Source organism: Varanus komodoensis, unplaced genomic scaffold (genome assembly GCF_004798865.1).
Source record: "Varanus komodoensis strain SLA01 unplaced genomic scaffold, ASM479886v1 scaffold183, whole genome shotgun sequence".
NCBI classification, from domain to species: Eukaryota; Metazoa; Chordata; class Lepidosauria; order Squamata; family Varanidae; genus Varanus; species Varanus komodoensis.
This window is the reverse complement of record NW_025335536.1, coordinates 164,302-180,078: the sequence shown is the minus strand read 5'-3', so window position 1 is coordinate 180,078 and position 15,777 is coordinate 164,302. Positions and strand designations below refer to the sequence as shown.

General features: G+C 39.3%; 1 protein-coding gene across 2 annotated transcripts in view; it reads left to right on the top strand.

Moving 5' to 3' along the window:
* Positions 1-3,047: 3,047 nt before the first annotated feature.
* LOC123021762 (bromodomain adjacent to zinc finger domain protein 2B-like) overlaps positions 3,048-15,777 on the top strand; it is a 153,232-nt gene continuing 140,502 nt past the window's right edge. The window contains exons 1-2 of one of the 2 annotated variants that reach the window (XM_044426811.1): positions 3,048-3,065; positions 3,854-3,896. The gene's annotated coding sequence lies outside the window, so the exon portion shown is untranslated. Of the gene's footprint in view, positions 3,066-3,738; positions 3,897-15,777 lie in introns of those variants that run through there. The other variant, XM_044426809.1, reaches the window with a different exon arrangement.

Genomic DNA, 15,777 nt, shown 5'->3' with positions numbered 1-15,777 from the left:
AAACAGCAAAATTTCAATGCTTTAAAATATAAAGATGATAGTGTGACAAACTACCAACCTTTTATCTTTCATGCTTGCCTAAAAATATGTTCTTTCAGTAAATCCTGAAGTTTTAATTTAGTATTTATTTACTACATTATATGCTACCTACCTGGTAAGCTAGAGGTCAGATATGATCATAGTTCTTTCTGGTAAGTCCAGTGCTTTGGTTATGACAGATAAAACAAGGATCTTGGATTACAGCTAGTGTATTTTAAACAGGCTGTAGTGTAAGTGTTGCTACTATTTTATTTATTCACTATAAATATTTTAAATATCCTATCAATTTTCTGTTAAACGAACTCAAGGCAACTTGCATAATCCTCCTCCTCTTCCTCTCGAGCTTATCTTTGCAACAACACTGTGAGGTAGGTTAGACCAAGAGTCGGTGACTGGCCCAAAGCCACTACTGGGCTTTGTGGCCAAGTGAGGATCAGAACCTGGATCTTCCAGATTCCTCCCCACCACACACACAATAACTGCAGGGCTGGTGAGGAGTTAATTCACAACCCTCATAAACACAATTCATGGGGTAATTAGGTTGCCTTGAGGAAACCATCTCTTTACCTTATATGAAATAACATGATCATGTAAGTACAGTGGACATCGTGAGACAGACTACAGTATATTTGGAAAGAATTGTCAATCTTTTCCCTCTATATCAGTTGCCTTGTGTGTGTGGCCATTGTAAACTGGTTAACTGTTGTCCTTGCTTCCAAATTCCGCAGTGCAGAATGAACAATATTTTATCATGCTCTACTGTGTCAGTGCTATACAGATGGTGCAGTTTTTTTCCCAAACAAGTGTGGTGATAGCAGGTATAACCTGTTGAGTAATTTCAAATAAGAATCTTTTCAGTGATGTTTGCAGAATGACATTGCCTGGTAATTTCACCATTCCATTTTGGTGTCACCTTTATTCTTGCAAGGGTGACAGATGAAGTATCTTTCCATTTCTATTGGAAGATTTCAGTCAGAGCAGATGGTCTTGTGAAGTCCTTTCTCTGTTTCCTGGTAGGCTTTATTAAAATATTCTTATGTTACATCATTCATGTCTTAGTGTGTTATGTTTCATTACAAGGTTGGTTTTGTTAACTTCTTTCATGTATGGTGCTGGGTTTGCATAATACAGGCTTTTGACTTCAAAGGTGACCTTTAGAAGATCTTGGAGATGTCATTTTCAGGATGGTGCATGGAATAGATATTCTCATAATCTGAGCCATAAATGCATTGTAAAACTACATCATACGCATACTTGTATCAAGTTGAGGACTGCAAAGGCCAGATTAGATGCTGGAGTAGCTTCTCCTGAAAACTAGGAAATACTGTGACAATATGGGGCTGCTGTGGCTGCTATTGCTATTCCCTCCTCAGAATGCAGAAAGAAAATACAGTAGAAAAGGAACTCTCTGGTGGCCAATCTTGTCACACATGCTCTGCCTGAAGATGTGAGAGATGCAACTTGGCAGCAGTCTGAATGAATATGAGAAAGTGACTAAGAAACTCTCTGCATTAGGATTGCTCTGGCCTTTACTTCACTGGCCTTTCACAGCAGCTTGATCTTCAGGCATTAGCAGGTGATAATGCATACATTTTCATGCCATAAAAAGTATTAGCTGCTGAAGTCTGCAGATAAGTTGTTGTTAAAGGCAGGAGAACAAGTCTAGTCAGTACTTTTGTTCCATCTTTGTTATTGGTCTTTCTAGTGTTTTCTTCTCACTTCCTAACTCAGGGAGCAGGAGGGTTTACCAGCAGGAAGTAGAATTAAACCACTTTCCCTGTTTTATACCAGTTCTTTTGCTCTGTGCCATGTGCTAATGTGCCACAATGAAGTGAACAGAATCTTTCTGACTGCACTTGACCCTTCTGGGGTAGGGACACTGTGTTTCGCTCCACCTTTGGGATAATGCAGCTGAGGCTCGAATTTAATGTCTCAATATTTACAGCCAGTAGGCATATTTAAGTGATGTATAGTTGTGTGAAGGAGAAACAGGGCAGTGATGAAGCAAGGATATGACCTGAAACCCAGGATCTTCTGCCATTACTCACCTCTTAGAGATCCACTTGTGATCTGGGGCAGGCTGGGAGTGCCCTGGACCAACAAAGACACATTGAGGCGCACTGGGGCTGACACTGCATGACAGTACAGTATACCCCTGTGAAGTCGCGGTTCAGCGTTTGCGACTTCAGTCTTTCTTTTTTCTCTGAACAAGTCCAAGCTGATTTCCTTGTGAGTAAGCTGGTGCCTGGCCATGCAGCGGCTTACTCACAAGTAGATTGTTTCCTCCGAGTTTGGACTCGCTTGGAGAAAATGATCTCTACACATGTGTGCCCGCCCCTGCCTCAACACGCACGTGTGGCCACCCCCCCCCACGTTTTCACAATTCGCGCGTGCATTAGGAACTTAACCCCTGTGAATTTCAGGGGACTACATATTTTCTTCTTTTGGGGAACATTTTATAATAAAAAGGCAGATAGCTGGACCTGTACATGGTTCCAGACAGTCATTTTATTATTCTTACTTGCAGAAAAGTGTAATATACTTCTAGAGCAAAATGTTGCTTACTCTTAAGTAAATTCATTAAACATCAGGGCAACAAAAGCAAACTCCAGTGTGATCAAGATGAAGCCATGATTTAAATGAGTTTAAAGTGCGAAACTACATATTCTAATGAAATGGATATAAAGGTTCTCTATCTCCCCCCCCCCCCCGCCATTATGATTGGTATTGTGCTGTGGCAAAAGCATTTGTAAAGTACGGAATGCAGAAAATATGCTAGGCAGAGTGGAGGGTGAGACAAAGTAATGATAGTTGTGTTTGCAAGTGACTTAGTACAATATCTTTAGACCAGCCTCCTTCAAACAGGTGCCCCGAAGATGGTTTTGACTACCTCTGGTCAACTCTAGCCAGCATGTCCAGTGGTTGGGAATGTTGGGAGATGTAGTCCAAAACATCTAGATGACAACAAGAAGGATGCATTAAGACAACGGTCCAATGTCTAAAATAACCTGGCTGCACCACTAAATGTGAGCTGTGTTCACTGGTCCCACTTTGCTGCCCCTTTAATCCACCAGGAAGCCTGCTGTGTGCATTGCATGTATGCGCCCCCTGTGTTTTTCAGCTCTGATCAATACAACCAAGTTCCCCATAAGCGCAGTGAGAGAGGCAGCGTATGCATGATTCCAATTCTCCTGCAGCCATTAATCGCATGAGGCTTAATGACCAAATGAGGCTTGTTTGCATGACGGCTTTCCCATTGAAAGGAGAAGGCATTACAGGAAGGGGTGTCCAGCTTTGGCCACTTTTCTGATGGACAGGGACTGTGCAAATGGGCCTCTGTGTCCCCAGTTATTTGCATGGGGGCTTCAGCTTCCATGCAGACAACTTGTTCAATGGAAGCTGCTGGTGGATAGGCAGTGACAGGAAGAAGGAAAAGCAGGGTTAGAAGGGGCTCTAATATGCCTCCTCTTGGGGTATGGGCTTTGTCAGGTGTCCAGCATTTGAAGGCATGGGCTACTGGTAGGTTATTACAGTACATGGATTATTATTAGCATGATTGGCACAGTAGTACTAGGCTTGTGGGTGGCAGGGGAGAGAAAGAAGTGCCTACGGTACAGTCCACACAGAGTCACCCTGCGGCATCTTAATGCTTTTTGATCTGCGTTGTTTTTGTGGTGGTGCTGTACTTGTTATGTCTTCATTATCCGCAGATCCTTCCTGGTTGTTCATAGAAATCCCTGCATATTGCAATTGATGCGATTGTTTATCAACTGTGAATGATTCAGCTGACCATTACTTTTCTGTTGTGTTGCAGTTTGCGATACAGTGATGCCACAGAACTGACCACATTGATCACAGTAAGTAATTTCCCAATATCTTGACATTATGATAGATTTTGGAGAAGTTGAGTGGTATCAGAGGACTGAAAAACTGGGCGCAGTCCAAAGAAAGTTAAGTGCCTGGAAATCAGTGAGATTTAAATGCATAGTTAAGTGTTTATGCTCACTTTGTTGCAGTGGGATTTAGGCATGGCCATCTATATATGCATCGTCTCCTGTATATGTTGTTTGTTGCCCCAGTGCAGTACTTTTCTCACTCATAAATCCTGAAGGTGCATCAGACCCTGCCATTCTTATGTGACTTCTGTACCTGGAATGGGTGGTGGGGACCCATTCTTGTTCATCTCAGGCAGGAAAATTACTTCAGATGGTCCTGGTAGAAATGCAGTAGTAATGTCCACATTGTATACCTATTCTATTGTTTACCTTTATTATTGTCACTCATGAAAATGGTGGCCTTACTAAGTGAAATTATATCCTGTGTGCTACTTGATATTATAATTATTATGGTGTATTGCTGCATTTGCCATGCACAAAATTCAGTTTCTAGCAACTGGTACAAATTAGTAAGATGATTTTCATTCTCATTTTGAAGTCACATTTAAATAATTGATTGCTATTAGTGAGAATAAATAATTTTAGAAACTGGCTGTTTGTGTCACATTTAAAAACACAGTCATGGGCCTGGCTTTATGATCCTAATTGCACTAGGTGGAATATGGTTTTGTTGAAATGCTTGTTAATTCCAAAGAATGATCCAGAGGTACACATGATAGAGGTCTCCACATGAACTAGGTTATTTTCTGTTCTTTTTACATTTAAGAACCCTTCTGCTGAAACATGAGTCATGTTTAAAGCTTGGTATATGGTTCATTGGTTTCCTGATGTGCTCATGGTAGGATTTTCTTGAATCCCTGTGTGTTTAAGATTGGGGTGGAATGTTGTAAAGCTATGGAGCAAACTAGGCATTACAAAAAGTTAACTGCTGAAAATGCCAATCTCCTCTCTGTTGGTGCAATATTCTGACTTCATGTCTTGATACGCCATGTGAGGTTGCATTTTCTGTCCTACTTAATTTTGTTGAACCTTGTTTTGTTGACAGCTCACACAGTTTATTTAGAACTTTTAAGAACACTTTGCAGCCTACTTGGATTGCATCCTGAATAATTTGGTGGATCCACAATCTTCAGTATTCTATTTCCCACTGTATTCTCCAGATAATGTATAGTACTGGATAGCTCTGATAATACTGATTCAACCCCAATAGTACTGATTCAACCCCAAGGGCCCGTGGGGCTGGGATGAGCAGGAGGTTGGATGCCAGGATGCGCTTTTCTCTGTTTTGAGAATTGTGTGTTTAATGACACATTGTCTTCCTGGTCTAGCTTTTTTCCTTTGTATTTTTATTAACTTGAAGTTTTGAGATGAGTTATTTCTAGTCTATGCTGAGGCATGGATTAAGGAGAGGGAGAGGTTTGTATAGTAGCACCAGCTACAAGCTGTGTGGCAGCATCAGTGGAAGTGTAGACCCTCCTCTGCCGGAACCCAGAGGTGGTGATGGAGTTGGTACTAGAATTTAATGGCCATATTCAAACATAATGCAAAACCATGACGAATGCTGTCCTTGGGCTGAAAAACCTTTCCCATCACCTGAGGTCATGAGTATCCACCACTATTTAAGAGGAGTCAGTGCGGTTAACTGGAATTCATACGGGAACTCATGGCTTTAAATCCAGAGTTGCCAACCAACTAGGAAAACAACCCAGTCTGGCCACTCCTGTGTCATTTAGCCTGATATGGAGAAATCCATTTTCACAGCACCATTATAGCATTATCACCTGCTTATCTTAGCAATTCAGGGCTGATGTTTAAAGGACTGTTTAAAAAAGTTAACGACCCTTTGATGAGCAGGGTTATCCATGAAGTGTGGAAACTTCTCTCTTGGAGAAACACAAGTTGAAACCTTATGGACATACCTTCCTCCTTACCATCCTGTCTTCTGCAAGAGCAATCCTGGTGCTACTACTTGAGTCAGAGATTTGAGGGTAGGGTCTTCAGAGTGTTGGCTTCTTTCTGTGGAATGCCCTACCAACTGAGATCAGGCCCAGAAGAATGTTCCTTTATTTTCTATGTTTCCTGGAAAGTTTTGTTTTTAGACAGTGAAAATTTCTCGGCTAATGACTAAATTCCAGCCACCGTTTCATGGATGTTTCTGCCTTTATTGTAAATGGTTTGCAGTTTAATTTATGGTACAATGCTCTGGTATTTTTTGATGTAGTATTCTTTAGCCATTCTTAAATAAATAAATAAACAAACAGTTTTCATTGTTATATATCCTTGGATCAGAGCCAATTATTAACTAGAAAGATAGGAAGTTTTAAAGATAGGAAGTTTATCTGTTAGTCTGTGCTGATTCAGTGCATAGGCAGTACCTGTTTTGTTCTATTAGCATTGATTTTCAGAAAGAGTCAGTTTCCTCAAAAAAAGTATTTTATATTATGTTATAACCATTCTGATTGAATTTGAGTTTATTTTCTGATTTTGGTAGTGAAAGATATAGATAGATATTTATTTTGCTGCTGTTTTAACTGCATTACAGGCAAAAATTTACTGGGTATCACTTAGCTTCTCCAGTGTAAGCTGAATATTTTACGGTATGCTGCAATCTTGTATTTCAGTAGCGACCTTCATGCTTGCATCCCAGGGGTGCTTTACAATCAGTAAAGTTAAAATTAGATCTGGTAGCACAGAAAAAATGCTAAAACAATCATTCTAGAAATGCTGACTAAAAGAAATCATTTTTAAGGTTAGATTTAAAAGGCCCCCAAGTTGGGAATGCTTTCTGCTTGCAACTGACAGTATGTTCCACAGCTGAACATGAAGTTATTTAAAACCTCTTCATGCAACCTTAAAAATATTTAGAAATGGGAAAGGGACTAGCATCTGCTGATTTCGGAAAACAGCCAGGTTTGTATGGAGAAAGCAAATCTATTAAATAAAAGGGAACAAGTAATTTAAAGGTCAAAAGAACAATTTTGTAGTGACTACATTGCTTAGCAGGGTGCCTGTGATGTGATGGCAAAACAGGAGGAAGTTGCTAAGTTAACCTGCTACATGTAGGCTGGAAGCAACCGGAGGAAGTGCAGAACCAAGCAAGCTGGCAAATGAGATGGAAATGATGAATCCGGAATACACGAGCAGCAGAACACCTGAGTTTGGAAAAGAGACGTGGTTTCATTTTAGATAACAGACTCTGTCGAAAAAATAGAACAAGAATGTTCTGTTGGGTCTAGACATGTTCTTCCACAAAGTGGAGGGCTGCTTTCAACTTGCGGAAGAGCATGCAACCTCCCACACGATTTCAGAGAGTCTCTTCACCTTCTAAGGCAGATTTTCACTGAGTAAAGAGGGCTGCAGGAGGAAAGAGTAATCAATAAAATAGTTTCTTCTGCCCTGCTTCACATCTTCTAACTCCTAAATTCTGCTTCCAGAAAACCTGGAGACCAGGCAGTATTTGCTACTTGTTGAGTTTAGGAGTTCTGACTTTACAGAGTTCTTTTGAAAATAGATGTGGCCTGGCCTTCACAATGTGGGACAGGTCAGGAAATGGTAGAGGCAAATCGCCTGCAGCTGGCCCTATGCAATTTATAACTCATCACCCACCAGCCACGTATAATAACCTACCAGGCCTTTAACACATGTGATGCTTGCTTGCTTCTTGTGGGAGCCTGCAAAGCAGGAAGCTGGGTATTGGCTTAGTGTAGGTGTGGGTAATATGCAATTCCTCACAGCCCCTGAGTGCAACCTCTGACATCCCCCAAAATTTGACAGAACCCTAAAAATTTATTATAAGACGTCCCAAGATGTTCTGTAGGGGACGGGATACAAAAGCTTTAAATGAATGAGTGAATGAACGAATGAAGTTTAATATTTTTTTAAACAAACCAGCATCCAGAGCTGTTACAAAGTGCCCAAAGCATTGGTTTGTTTGCATGCTGGTGTTGATCCTCTGGGACTCAGAAGGTGTGTTAGTTTCATTTTTATCCCCCCTTATTTATAGTACTTGTGGGGGATGCGGCCTGCAGGGAGTTGCCTCTCCCTTGGTTAGTGGATCATAAGCTGGGCAGACCATTGTTAGGAAAAAGGCACCACAGTTCTTACCTAGTTGCTGTTAGCTTATACCTAAATAGGCGATTCTTTCACAAACCCTTATTTTCTGATCTTGCTGTAGTGCAGATATGCAGAACCCAGTAGTGAGTTCATACTAACCTTTATTTGGCTCAGAAATCTCAGATCTAAACTAGGTGCACACTGAAGCCAGGAGAGGACTGAGCAGACCATGTCCTTGAATATATTTCTAGTCTCATACACATGCAGGCTGCATCCTACAATTGTGACCACTTCTGGAGCTACTTATGTAGAACAACCCCGAATGAGGCCTGCTCTTTCTTCTTACATCAACTAGTGTTACTTGCTGCTCCTTATTTGGGCACAGGTTAACTCATGCATCAGGCACTCACTTTTCTTCCACTTGGGATTGCATGAGGCAAAGCTTGGGAATTAGATCGCTAGACTTGCCCCCCTGTTATGTCCTTGTCACCTGTCCCTGATTTTTCAGGGTACTAAATAATGCAGGGAGGCGAAGTGAAAGGCCAAATAGATAAGGCTTTAAAATATTTCTGACAACAATCTCTCTCTCTCTCTCTCTCCCTCTCTCCCTTCCTCCCTCCCTCTCTCCCTCCCTCCCGAATTGGGACCTTAGCATAGGGTAGGGATGGGGTCTTTTAAAAGCTGGTCTGCATCTACTCAAGAAAAAGTCAGAGCTGCTGTTACGCAGTGTCTATTTTGGCCCTGAGAAGAGCAGGCTTTGCATCGCAAAAGTTCGGCCTTGGCTGGTAGAGGGTTCTTGAGATGCGTGCCGGGGACACGGCTGAATGGCAATGCCATCAGGCTCATTTCTGCTTTTAATCGAGATGTGTGTGAAGTACTGAAAAGGCATGTGGACTGCTAGACACTGAATAAAATCTCCTTGCTATTCAACCATTTCATTCTGACTCTTTTGGTCATCGATATATATATGCAGTTTTAGGACGCAGGAGAGCTCAACTACCCTCTGAACTGCCACTTTGTTATTTCATTCTTCCCAATCAGCCTCATGATCTGCAAGGGTCACTAATAAATCTCCTAGTAAGAGTGGAGAACTTGGAATGGCGGGTATTAACCATTATGCTCAGAATAATATCTGACCTTATTGTTCGATAGAATCATAAAGAAATGTCCTCCCTATGTATTGTGTATATTCCTAACTTACTACTAGTAAGACTTTTCTATTAAAATACATGTTACACACACACACACACACAGATGCCCCCCCCCTTAACTATTGCTTTGATGCTTTTGACACTGAGGGTGTGGTTGGTGAAATTATCTTTCTTGACTGATGTGAGACCTTTTGGGTTTTTTTCTCATTAGTCAGTAGGGAGTCTGTTCATGTAAACACTCCAAATTACGGCTTTTCTTCCCTCACTTAAGGGTGATGATTCATGTTATTCTGCTTATTGTGTGTTCTCAGACCCAGCACGAAACCACAAATTTTGTTTTAATATCCGGAAATATTATGGAAACACCGTTATTTTTTTTAACAGACAGTTCAGAAAAATTCACCACTTTGTATGTGTGCGGCACCTGCAGATTTAATTAAACCTTTGCTTCTATATAATAACAATAATTATAACTGAGAAACCTAAAAGAATAAGATCTCTACACACCATTTTAAGTGTTTGCAATAAGTAAAACTGTTTAAAATGGAAGGCAAGAAGTAATTACACATCTCAAGATTATTTTTTTTAAAGAAAGTAGTTTTGCAAAACATACATGTAGATTATAAAGAGACAAATATTAAGGTTGAAGTACTGCAAATGAATATGGAGTTGCTTGGTGTTTGTAATTCAGAGACTCATTTGCTGACAAATCAGCAGTAAAGATTAAGTAAAATCTGCATTGTGTGACTGTAGAATACAGATGAGCTTGAGGGAGAAAATTGGCAATGGAGAATTAAACTATCTTTTCCTAGTATGTTCATGAAAATATTAAACCTTTTTCCTTCATAATACCAAAACTTAGAAGTATAAAAATTGAGGATATCTCTCTTCCATGATTCTTTCAGCAAGAATGTTTTATGTAAAGTACTGAAGAACAAACAAGGCTTCAGCTGTTTGATTGTGTTATGCCCTTCATTAAGTATCTATGTGAGAGTGAAAAAAGTAGATAAAAAGCAAATAATTTTGAAAAACATTAGTTTCTGATGGCTAGCTGCTTGGCCAGTTTGCATGATTGAACAGCCTGTATTTAAGTGATGCATGCTGATAGTCATTCTGAATATTTTTAAACCACAGCTTGTTGTATCATCTGAATCCAGGGACCCATGGGTTAAGTGAGAGTTGCCTTCACATAGCAACAGACAATGCATTATGTAAGAGTTGTTTAGCATTCACATAACCCAAGGTTTCTAGGTTCAGACATGATCAACCATGGCTAAAGACTTTCTAGTACATGCAGTGACTCACCATGGCTTAAAAAGGCAATAAATGTGCAAACAGTAATCGTGGGCAGCAGTAATTGTGCAAAACAAATCAGATCAGAAAGAGTTTTCATGGTTTTGCACTATTTAAACTGTTAATAAACCTATTGCATTATGCAAATAGGCACTCAAACTGTTCCAGTGTAGAGTGTACCTGCTCACTCAGGCAAGTCCTCTTCCATGATACTGCATTACATTCCCACTCCCACCTGATTTTCCATTTATCTATCTGAGCAGTCAACAGGTGTTTCACAGCCAGTGAACATTCAGTCTTTGTATTTTTCAGGCCTTATACCTTTAGAGTCTATTTTGTTAACAAAATAAAAAAAACTACTTCTGCAAACCTTGGGGTGTCTGTGAGCACACATATTCCACCTTTGTGTATAAGAATGGTATAGTTCTGGTTTTATAAACAAAAGCACTCACATCTGAATATCAAAAACAGAGGGGATCAAATTTCCATCACTGTATATGCGTTAGATAAAGTGTAAAGCTTAAAAAAACAAATATTCTGTTAAACCCAATATTTGATCACTTCATACTTGTAAATATAATCCACTGAAATCAGAGGTATAAACTTTCATATCTATCTATCTGGTTGTAGTGCAAATATTGATTAAATGACAGTCATTTTTTGTTTTGTTCTTGCAAGATACCCTGATTCTGATGAGTGGGCAAGATATTTTAAAGTAACTCTGGGGAGCTGGAAATAACATTCTAAGTGCACAAGAATAATCTTTCTCAAATTGATTGGGACCACTGCTAATAAACAGATTATAGGCAAAGAAAAAAAGTAATAACTGTAGAGACAAACACATTTAATATGGCATAAGATTTTGTGGATTACAGGCCACTTTTCTAGGAGTAAGTCTCTTTCAATTCAGTACTTATATCTGAATAGAACTGGTAGGATCGCACAGTTAGTGTCATTTTCTTTAAAGGGATAAAGAACAGATTTTGATTGTCAGCTGATGATTAACACCTATTAGGAGTAATAAGTAGTTTATTAAGCAGTACTGTACAGATGGTAATTAGGAAGATTCAGATGTAAACTGAAGTTTCTGTAGTATTTTATTACTAAGACCAGCTGGTTTTATCAGTTAAATAGCAGTAATATATTTGAATAAAACCACGAGGATTCCTGTTGGTTGGTATTGCTTAGGAAAAGCTGAAGCCTTCCAAATCAATTGTTGTTTACAGTTAAGTTTGTATAGCATGCTTAAGGGATATGTTTGATATAGAGAAGACATATTTTTAAAAGTTTTAAAAGTTAATTTGTACAGGCAGAAAGTTAGAATGCTATTTTTGCTTATTTCTGAATTGAACAAATAGTGTTTCAGTTCTTAAAGAAATAAATTGATGTTTTTCTGTTTAGAAATACAGTTGCATGAACTTTAGACTGAAAAAAAGATTTTGCTTATATCCAACCAGAATAGGCCCAAACTTCTGCCTCAACATATACAGTACTTCAACAAAAATGGGTTTTCAACTTGTATTATTTAATAAAGTAATACATCTTAATAGTGCAAACAGACCCAGAAATAAATCTCATTAAGTTCAGTGGGTCTTCTAGTTAAATGTGTATAGTCTTGAAGTTCAGTCGTGTCAAAACACAAGATGAAAATTATGATAATTAAGTCTACTGTAGATGATGTTGTATTTCATAGATGTGGGGTGGTATCTATCTATGAGATTTGCAGTGTTGAAGTCCCCAGATTTTTAAAACAGTAAGGTGGTATATCATTGGATTGTTTTGAACAGAAATTATGTTTGGGATCCATCATCAATCCCAGATAAAGCATAACACAAACACACAAGTTCCCCTCCAGATAATGGGATCATCGTCCTATAAATTCTAATGAGAATTATCACAAGAATGTGTCTGGTAGAGGATGTTGCTGTAACAATGCTAGTACATACCGTCACATACCTGTCTGTCTATAGATCAGCTTTGTATGCCTTTGAGACTGTACTGATGGTAATATTTTAAGGGTTTCCATAATTGCCTTGAAGAACAGATGACAACCATAGTTTGTCGTTATTACTAGAGGAAGGAGTGGCAAAGATAGGTACTTATGGAGTCAGAGTACAACTTATAGAACAGTTGGATCTTCCAGTAGTAAATACTGTGATTGCCACTATGTCATGGATCTGTGCTACCTTTATTTGGCTTAGGCAGCATTAGTTGATTTATGGAGCTCTGTCTCAGAAATTATCTATCATGTTGCAAAGTTCTCAGGTCTGCCTGCGTAATTATACATTGAGTGAGCATGTCAAGCCACCTTTATTAAGCTGGAAAGGTGCAGGCCTGCAGCCAGATGACTGACCACATGTGGAAGCAGAGAAGGGGGTTGAACTCAATTGCCTGACAAACTCCTTCCAACTCTACTACTGTTCTGTTCTATGCCATATCAAAGTATAAGTATGGGATTATAAACTCACTCTCCTGAAAAGAACTCTACCGGCAAATCAGAAACATCGTATTAGGAGGAAGGCTAAGTTAGAACTCTCTTCTTCATAAAACTTTGTTTTCCTGGGACCTCTAACCCAGAGTTTGAAATGGTACAGTCCTAAATCTCTGCAGCACAATTCATCTGCATAACTTACAAATCTAGAATTCCACAGCAGAGGTAATATTTGGCTTCAATACCTGGCCTCAGAAGGGTTTTTCCCCCTTGTCTCAGCATTTGCTTAAAACACCAGCCAAGAATAACTAAATTGTATGATTTCTTTATAAAAATCACAACAGGAATGGTGTCTCTTTCTTGATGTAGAGAGACATCACTACTTTATATTTGTATTAGTCATTTCATATCTTTAACATTACAGAAAATTGAAACTCTGCACACCAAATGCCCTAAAATCAGGTACAAGTATACTACATATTTATTACTGGCATTTAAAATTCTGGTACCTTGAAGCAGCAATAACAAGAAGACAAAGCCAAATGTGGGAAGGTCTGCCTGAGAGAAACCTGCACAAATAGTCTACTGAGAACTGCAGGACAAGGCAGCCTTGGTTCCATCCTTCCATGCTACAGCAACAACCAGCACAACGTTGTGGTAGCATCTCCTGTACCAAATATGTGAAGAGCATCTCATCCTAAGCCAAGGCCAGGTCCACTTTGCGCAGTGAGGAAGCTCTGTATATATTGCAACATATATCAGGCAACACACGGCTCTGATCGCTTTTTAATAAGCCGTTGACTACTTTGGAGAGCTTGTACTCTGTTACAGGCATTAAAGTGGTATGGGAACAGTGAAAGAGCTATATTTAGGTGAGAATTCGGCAGGTGTGCTCTGCTCCCAGTTCAGCATTCCATATGTGTTGTCAGGGTGTGGGGTGGTGGTGTGGGGGACTGGAGAGGAACTATGAAATCTGTATCTTAGATAAACATAGATTTGTGTCCCTCTTCTCCTTGTGGACTGCTGTTCCTTCCTTTTGCTATACAGGCCACCAAAGGATAACTGAAATTAGTGCTGTGAGATTTGTAAGGACTGAATATATAAATTGGCACATAGAGCCCAGGCATGTTTTCCCAATCTTTTGTAAGCATGCCCTACATATGCAGATAGGTGCTAATAATTTCTGCCCTTACATTTTAAAGTGAGGGACTTCTAATTCGTTTAATACATGTAGGTAGAACATAAAAGTAGGAAATGTTCTAGTTTTAAACTCCTATGTTTTCCAATTTGGCATGAGTATAAAATGGCTCATCAGAAAATGGCTTAAATGCCTATCAGCTGCATAAAGCTTGGGCGTGGAGCTTGCAGAAGGGATGTATGTATCATCTGTTTTAGATGTATTACAGAGGTGATGTCAAGGTGAAAGCAGACTTGCAGAATGGTTGGAAATCATTGATATTCTGACTCTGAGGCTGTAAATGGCTCTGTGGCAGATGGAGTCTTTGTCAAGGAAGAAAAATGGCAGCTCTGGAGCATCAGAGATGTTTTTGCTAGCAGCTCAACTCACAGGCTGTGACCTTCCAGTGTTCAGGAGTTATGCTCTTGCTTTAATAAATTGTCCTCTGCTTTTATTCCTTAAAAGTAGATAAATAGTAGTCGTCATAATTCAGGACAAATTGAGCTGTTTCATTATAATAGAAACATAAGCCTGCTTTATTGCCTAAATGTTTTAAATGACAGCTTTTAAGTGTGCTTGCTTTCCAGAATTGGGGGCAGGGGGGATTTTTTCCCCCAAGCTTGGAATCCTCATAATTAAAATTAAAAGGCTCAACAATCTAAAAGAAAGACTCTGCTAGACCCTAAAGCTAACATTTGCTGCTGGATACCCATGGGAGATAAAAGAAAAAAAGGTATTTAGGAACACCTAAAGTACTAAATAAAGTACTAAATAAATACATGACAATGACCAATGGGAATGGTTGAAATCATGGTGCTGTGCATATTTTCAGAACTTTTTACCAAGGATGATTAACCATTGTGTGTTGCCCCACAGTGTACCCAACCTGGTACCCCCCCCCACACACACACGTGTTTTAAAATAGAGCACCCATCATCCCCAGACAGCCCCAGTCGGGGATGAGACACCAGGTTGCAAGGACTACCATAATGGATTTATTCTTGATCAGAGCTAAATGCCAGTGTGATGCATGTCTTTGATTTTGATTTAAAAGATTGGTAACTTTATGGCTTAAAGGAGAAAGAACCATATTTTTCTGCTGGCTGACTTCTGCATACTAAAGCCCTATGTTTTGGTTTTCAAACACCCTGTGGTGCTGGGAGACAGGGAAATAGGCTTTTTGGATGCTGGTTGAGGCCAGCTGGATTCCAGGAGAAAAACGACTATTTTCCATTTTTTCTGTAACTGTTTGTGATGCCAGACCTAGAACAGGAGAATAATACGGCATGTGTTTAATCTTACGGATAATCCTCTAGTGGAATTATTGTTTTATGGTACTCGTCTTGTATGAGGCAGACTTCATTCAAGAAAGTGCTTAGAATAATTTCCTATGTACTGAAAGTGCTGCCTTGTTCATCTGGAAAATATGAATACAGACTATGAATACCAATAAATTTGTGCATTGTGGTCTTGTGATTATTTTCAAAAGGCTCTAATTTGGTTTTGCCAACTCAAAGATTCTCTAAAGTGCTTTGTACAACAATGTAAAAATAACTAAAGGGTACTCTCTTCAAAATACTTATTCTGGGAGTTATCCCATTCATTTTATGGTAAATGGTTGAGGATTGTATTCGAGTTGCTTCAAATATAATAGCACTGGACTATAATTTGTAATTTGGTATATAGAAAGTTCCATGCTTTTTATCCTCTGGCTTTGAGAAAGAGTCTAACACACAT